This window comes from Arachis ipaensis, chromosome B8, assembly GCF_059453495.1.
Source record: "Arachis ipaensis isolate K30076 ecotype BB chromosome B8, ASM5945349v1, whole genome shotgun sequence".
NCBI lineage: Eukaryota > Viridiplantae > Streptophyta > Magnoliopsida > Fabales > Fabaceae > Arachis > Arachis ipaensis.
This window is the reverse complement of record NC_142443.1, coordinates 41,945,304-41,953,124: the sequence shown is the minus strand read 5'-3', so window position 1 is coordinate 41,953,124 and position 7,821 is coordinate 41,945,304.

The window sequence follows — 7,821 nt, the reverse complement described above, 5'->3', positions numbered from 1 at the left end:
CAAGTGTCTCCTCTTAATCAACCCCCATATCAATTTGGGAGTCTACTTTGCCATCTTGCATACCATCTTCGTTGTTGGGAGTTTGGAATAGAAAAGAGAGATGATAATTGAAATAAATTGGAAGCAATTAAATAAACAATAAAATTAAATGAAAAAGTACTCTTTGCATTAATAATTTAAAAGAATATTGAACTTGGAATTGAGAAGAAGCAGTCCTAAAATTAAGAGAAATCCTAAATCCTAAATCCTAAAACCTAAGAGAGAGGAGAGAGCCTCTCTCTCTCTCTCTCTCTAAAACTACATCTAAAACCTAAAATTGTGAAAGTTGTGTGATTGAATGAATAGATTCTTCCACTTTATAGCCTCTAATATGTGTTTTTTGTGCCGAGAACTGGGCTAGAAACAGCACAGAAATCGCTGTGGGCGAATTCAAATACGTGCAGGTCGCTGGTTTTGTGTAGATCCACACGCGTGTGTGGAATCACGCATGCGCATCACTTATCTTCAGAAAAACTATGGTAAATTGTATATCATTTTGAAGCCCCAGATGTTATCTTTCCAACGCAACTAGAACCGCCTCATTTGGACCTCTTTAGCTCAAGTTATGACCGTTTGAGTGCGAAGAGGTCAGGCTTGACAGCTTAGCAATTTCTTCAACTTCTTGTATTCCTTCCACTTTAGCATGCTTCCTTTCCATCCTCTAAGTCATTCCTGCCCTATAAACCCTGAAATCACTTAACACACATATCATGGTATCGAATGGTAATAAGAGAGGATTAAACATAGGAAATTTAAGGGCAAAGAAGCATGTTTTCAATCATAGCACAAAATCAGGAAGGAAAAATGTAAAATCATGCAAATCATATGAATAAGTGAGTAAAGAATTGATATAAACCACTCAATTGAGCATAAGATAAACCATAAAATAGTGGTTTATCAATCTTCCCATACTTAAACATTAGCATGTCCTCATGCTAAGCTCAAGAGAAGCTATAAGAAAGTGAAGGGGAATGGTAAAACTTATGAAATGCGACCTATCTATATGAATGTAACTAAATGCAAAAATACTTCTACCTACTTGGTTAAAAGTAAACAAGTTCTTCAAGACAAAAATAGATCAGACTCCACTAATTTAAATCACACAATAAAGAGAAGTAAACTTGTAAGAAGCCAGCTCATGAAAGCAGGGAACATAGAATCAAGCATTGAACCCTCACTGATGGTGTATATGCACTCTAATCACTCAAGTGTATGGGGTTAATCACTCTACTCTTCTCTAATCATGCTTTCTAAACTTTATTCTTCATCTAACCAATCAACAAATATTTAGTATACCAATACAAACATCATGAGGTCTTTTCAAGGTTGTAATGGGGCTAAGGTAAAGGTAAGGGTACATGTATGGCCAAGTGAGCTAAAATATGAATCTTTGATTAACCTAAGTTCTCACCTAACACACACACACACACTCTCTATGTAATTCTAAGATCATGCCTAGCTACCCATAATTCCCACTTTTGTATCACATACTCATGTACCAAATATTTCTTTAGTTTCACCACATATGCATTGATCTTTTATTGAACTTAGCATTGGGATAATTTTATTCCCTTATTTATTTATTTAATATATATATATATATATATATTTTCTTTTTTTTTGTATTTTTTTCTATTGATTAAAAATATAAAAGTAAACATAACATATCAATGCACATGGTATTTTAATTATTTTGGTTTCACATGAGCATGCACCCAAATTTCAAATAATTTGTCAATTTTAACACATTCTCTTATTAACACATGTTCCCACAGTTTTTCCACACTTAGTTGGTACATAATCTCTATCTTAAGCTAACCAAGGATTCAATTTGGGGTGATTACTTATTTTTCCGCTTAAGGCTAGTGATGTGATAAAATATAGAACAAATGGAGATTAAAAAGGTTCAAAGTGGCTAACAAAGGTAAATGGAAAGGGTAGGCTATTTGGGATAAGTGAGCTAATAATCAATTAATGGCCTCAATCATATGCATGCATATAACACATTAAACATTGGACATATAGGATGGAACAAAATATAGATTACAGTCATAGAGAAGCAAACACACAAGAATAAAATTTTTATGGTTAAATAGTGTAACCATGTAATTAAGCTCAAGTCTCACGGGTTGTGTGTTCTTTGCTATAATTCATGTTCCAAATACAATCTTCAAACAAGTTTATCACAAAAAATTCTTATTTAAATTAGTGAAAATTTTTCAAAATAAAGTCTTGAAATGAAACATATTATTTTTCAACCAAATAGAACATGCATGCAATTACCTATTACTATGCAATCTATCTTATCCTAACAAAAGAAAAATTACTAATTTATTAGTGTTAAGAAAGAGAAATTACCTCCGGAAGTCAAGTACTGACCGACCTCCCCACACTTAAAGCTTGGCACCGTCCTCGGTGCTATCAGTCAGGAACAAAGGGGGGCTGGTAGCAGCATCTCCATAATTGGAACCGTCATGGCTCCCTGTGCTGGTAAATGAAGTGGAGTCCGGGGTGTCTGGGTCTTCTTCAGGTGGGTGGTTACCAACAAGTAGCTCCTTGAGGTATGTAAATCTGCGCTTGTTACGGCGCTCTCTTCGCTTTCCTTGCCGGTCAAGCCGGTCTAATTTCTCAAGTATTTGATGGAGCAGTTGGTTTGTTGAAGGTACTTGTGATGTGGAAGGAGAAGAGATATCTTCCACTGGTTCTGTGCTCCGGTTGATAGTGGCTGCTAGAGGTCTGATATACTTCCCGTTAGGGATGTACTGATCATCCCATGGAATCATGGCCTTGGTGTCCCCAGCTCTGTAGGAGACTCTGGCTGCTAAGACTAGATCTGAAACCAAGGCGGGAAAAGGTAGGTTGCCCGCAATCTGTATGTGTCCCAAAGCATTCTGGATGTGTCTTGGTAAATTGAGAGGCTGGTCTGTAAGGATACACCAAAGTAAAATAGCCATATCTGTAGTGAAGGAGGACTCGTGAGTGCTCGAAAAGACGTAATGGAACATGATCTGTGTCCATACTCGAGTCTCCAAGGTGAGTGCTGAAGCCAATATTCCCTTAGGTCGGGATCGATGGTATCCATAGATTCATCTACTGCCAGGTTGTGCTATAACTCTGAGAATGGCATCCCAGTCAAATTGGTATGTCTGGTGCTTGAAAGAGGCTTTTTGGAATGTGTCCAATCCTTCTGGAGCAGACGAAAGATCTAAAGCTCGCTGAATGGCTTCTTCAGTTATGGGGACTTGCTTCTGACGGACATAGACAGACTGCAGGGATGGCATGTGAAAGTTTGAGTAGAATTCAACTACCCGTGAGAGATTGACCTGCCGTGGCTGTCTCCGTAGGAATCCCCATTGTCTTCGCTCAATGCGGGGCTCAACAAATTCAACAATGTGGGTCGGGAAGATGAGTAGGTACTCATTATTATAGTTCCTCTCAGCCAGGATGGGGAACATCTGCTCACAGTAACAGTTATTAACCGCGCAGTGTCCTTTGCTGGAAAGGCTTTCTCTTTTTCATCGACCTTGATGATCCTCTTGATTCTTTTTGTTGAGGGCTTTACTGTTGAAGAAGGTTCCGCAGCTAGTGCTCTTTTTGTTCCTTTCCTTGCCGGTGGTTTGGGAGTGGCTTTCTCTTTACTTTTCTTGGTGGCCATCCTGAAAAGGGAAAAAGAAAGTAACTTTTAAAGCTAAGGGTTAGAGCAAGGAAGAAGATGGTACAAGTGATAATCAATGCATGGTAAAGAAGGATGTCGTTAACACATGGTCGCGACTACATGTGAGAAGTTCATCAATGGAAATATAGCAAGTGCATGTTATGGCAAGTAGATGCAAGATGTTTATTAGCATGCTGGCAAAGGCATGAGTAGCATAGATCAAGCATTAAATGTCCAATTTGATTATCAAGTGTTTCAAAATAACAACTTGTTTGTATTGACAATTATATTCAATCAATAATATTTAAAAAGGGTTTTTGTGAAAAACAGGCATTAGAGTAGAAGAGTAGAATAATTTAGATATGCACAATACCATACGGGCTTTTTCACAAACACTTAGTATGCATGGTAAATATGTTATTGAAAGTATTGAATTTGAACATGCAAACAACCCAAAAATAATTATTGACAATTTTCAAACAATTCCTTAATAACTCACAAGCAAAAATATAGAAGAACACAATCACCCAAATAAATTTCTAATACCAATTAAAAGGATGCAAAAAGAAAAAGAAAGAAAAAAGAAAACATAGATAATGAAAGTAAAAGGAAAAAGAAGAAGAAAACATAAATAAAAATAATAATGAAAAAGTAAAAAGGGGAAGAAGAAAAGAAAAGAACCTTGATAATGAATGTGAAAGAGAAGGAGGGAGAAAGTAAAAAGTGAGAAGGAATAAAGAAGAAAGAAGGAAGAAGAAAGAAATAAGAAGGGAGGAGTAAAATTAGGATTGGGGAAGAAAAGATAAGAATGATGGTACTGATCTGGATAAACTGTGCGGCGCAGGCGACGCGGATGCGTGGTGCACGCGGTCGCGTGTTTTGTGATATTTTCAAGTGACGCGTATGCGTGGGTGACGCGTACGCGTGACCTGATTTGTGCTCTTGGCGCGAGTGCAGCCTCGCGCACGCACAACTCTCTGTTTTATACGCACATTGCCAAAAATTAGGGTGATGCATGCGCGTGAGTGACGCGCACGCGTGAATGGCTTCTTTTTGAAAAATGACGCGGACGCGTGGGGCACGCATTCGCGTGATAGGGCTTGTGCTTCCAGCACCATTCCAGCCCCACTCCATCATAACTCTCTGCCATACACCTCTTTACGTTGATTTTGCAGGGTCACGCGTGCGCTTGGGTGACGCGTACGCGTCGGAGGTTGGTTTTTCAAGTGACGCGAACGCGTCAGGGACGCGTTCGTGTGGGTGTGTTTGTACCTAAGGCACGCCTCCAGCCACGCTCCCGCGTAACTCTCTGCTTCTTTTCTTCTTGTTTCGAATGCACATATGATGCAGACGCATCAGCGACGCTCGCGCGTCGCGTGCTTCCTTTTTTTTATGTAGAATGCAAATGTAAATGCATACTATATGCAGAGATTATGACAAGAGTCACTAAGAAAAATAAAGTGAAATAAAATAAAATAAAACTAATACTGAAACGGAACGATCATACCATGGTGGGTTGTCTCCCACCTAGCACTTTGCTTTTACGTCCTTAAGTTAGACGTTCTTCAAGCTCATTCTGCTTCTGTTGGTGGGTCTTCCAAGAGGAAGACCTCTAGTTCTTTGTGATTCTTAATCTTTTCTCCATGATAAAGCTTTAGGCGATGTCCATTGACCGTAATGAATTTGGAGCTAGAAGGACGACGCAGGTGAAAAATTTCGTATGGCTCTGCCTTTTCTACTCTGTAGGGACCTTCCCATCTTGATCTTAGTTTTCCTGGCATAAGCCTCAGTCTGGAGTTATAAAGAAGAACTAACTCCCCTGGTCTGAATTCTCTCCTTTTTATGTGCTTGTCATGGACAACCTTCATATTCTCTTTGTATCGCCTGGAGTTGTCATATGCTTCTAGGCGAAGGTTCTCTAATTCAGCTAGTTACAGCTTCCTTTCAGCACCACCTCAAAATTCATGTTGCACTCCCTCACAGCCCAGAAAGCCTTGTGTTCCACCTCTACTGGAAGGTGGCAAGCCTTTCCGTACACTAAGCAGAAGGGGCTCATCCCAATGGGTGTCTTGTATGCTGTTCGATATGCCCAAAGCGCATCTTGTAGCCTAGCACTCCAGTCCTTCCTATGAGGCTTTACTATCTTCTCCAGAATACGCTTTATTTCTCTGTTAGATACTTCTGCTTGTCCATTGGTCTGGGGGTGATAAGCTGTTGCTACTTTGTGAACTATCCCATGCTTCTTCAGTAATCCTGTTAGTCTCATGTTACAAAAGTGAGTGCCTTGATCACTCACGATTGCTCGTGGTGATCCAAAGAGACAGATAATATGGTTTCTAACAAAGGAAACAATAGTGTTAGCATCATCAGTATGGGTAGGAATTGCTTCCACCCATTTAGAGACATAATCGACAGCTAACAATATATAAAGGTAACCATTAGAGTTTGGAAATGGACCTATGAAGTCAATGCCCCAAACATAAAAAATTTCACAGAAAAGCATAATCTGTTGAGGAATCTCATCCCTCTTATATATATATTACCAAACCTTTGGCATGGGGAACAAGATTTACAAAAAACAGCAGCATCTTTAAAAAGAGTAGGCCACCAGAATCCACAGTCTAAGATTTTTCTAGCTGTTCTTTGAGGGCCAAAATGTCCTCCACTCTCAGAAGAGTGGCAGGCCTCTAAAATGGACTGGAATTCTGTTTGAGGTACACACCTTCTAATTACCTGGTCAGCTCGACACCTCCATAAATATGGATCATCCCATATATAATATTTAGACTCACTTTTCAGCTTGTCCCTTTGATGCTTAGTAAAGTTGGGAGGGAAAGTATGGCTAACTAGATAATTAGCTACAGGTGCATACCAAAGAACTACTTCAGATACTGTATGCAAGCTATCAAATGGAAAAGCATCATTGATAGGAGCAGAGTCATCCTTAATGTGCTCAAGGCGACTCAAGTGGTCTGCGACTAAATTCTAAGAACCACTCCTATCCTTAATTTCTAAATCAAATTCTTGCAGTAGCAGTATCCAACGTATTAGCCTTGGTTTGGACTCTTTTTAAGCTAATAAATACTTTAGTACTGCATGGTCTGAGTACACTACTACCTTAGTACTAAGTAAATAGACTCGGAATTTATCCAAATCAAAAACAATAGCTAGAAGCTCTTTTTCAGTAGTAGTGTAATTAGACTGAGCAGCGTCTAAGGTCTTAGATGCATAAGCAATTACGAAAGGATCCTTACCTTCGCGCTGAGCCAGCGCCGCTCTTACTGCATGGTTGAAGGCATCACACATAATCTCAAATGGCTGGCTCCAGTCTGGTCCTCTCACGATTGGAGCTTGATTCAGGGCGATCTTCAGCTTATCAAATGCTTGCATGCAATCCTCACTGAACTCGAACTCAATATCTTTCTGCAACAGTCTGGATTAAGGTAATGCTACCTTATTGAAGTCCTTAATGAATCTCCTGTAGAAACCTGCATGGCCAAGGAACGAACGGACTTCTCTCACTGAGAAGGGGTAAGGTAAACTAGAAATGACATCCACCTTTGTTGGATCTACAAAAATACCAGTATTAGAAACAACATATCCTAGAACAATCCCTTGTTTTACCATAAAGTGATATTTTTCAAAATTCAATATAAGGTTTGAACTAACACACATGTCTAATACTCTAGCTAAACTATCCAAGCAAAGGTTAAAGGAATCACCGTAAACGCTAAAATCATCCACGAAAACTTCCATACAGTTCTCAATAAGATCTGAAAAGATACTCATCATGCATCTTTGGAAAGTAGCCGGTGCATTACATAAGCCAAAAGGCATCCTTTTATATGCATACGTTCCAAAGAGACATGTAAAAGTAGTCTTTTCTTGATCTTCAGGAGTTATATGAATTTGAAAATAGCCTGTATAACCATCTAAAGAGCAGTAATGGGATTTACCTGACAGGCGATCAAGCATCTGATCAATAAATGGCAAGGGGTAGTGATCCTTGCGAGTAGCTTGGTTGAGACGCCTATAGTCAATGCAAACCCTCCATGAATTCTGCACTCTAGTTGTCAGGAGCTTTCCATGCTCATTCTTTACTGTTAAGACTCCAGACTTCTTGGGCA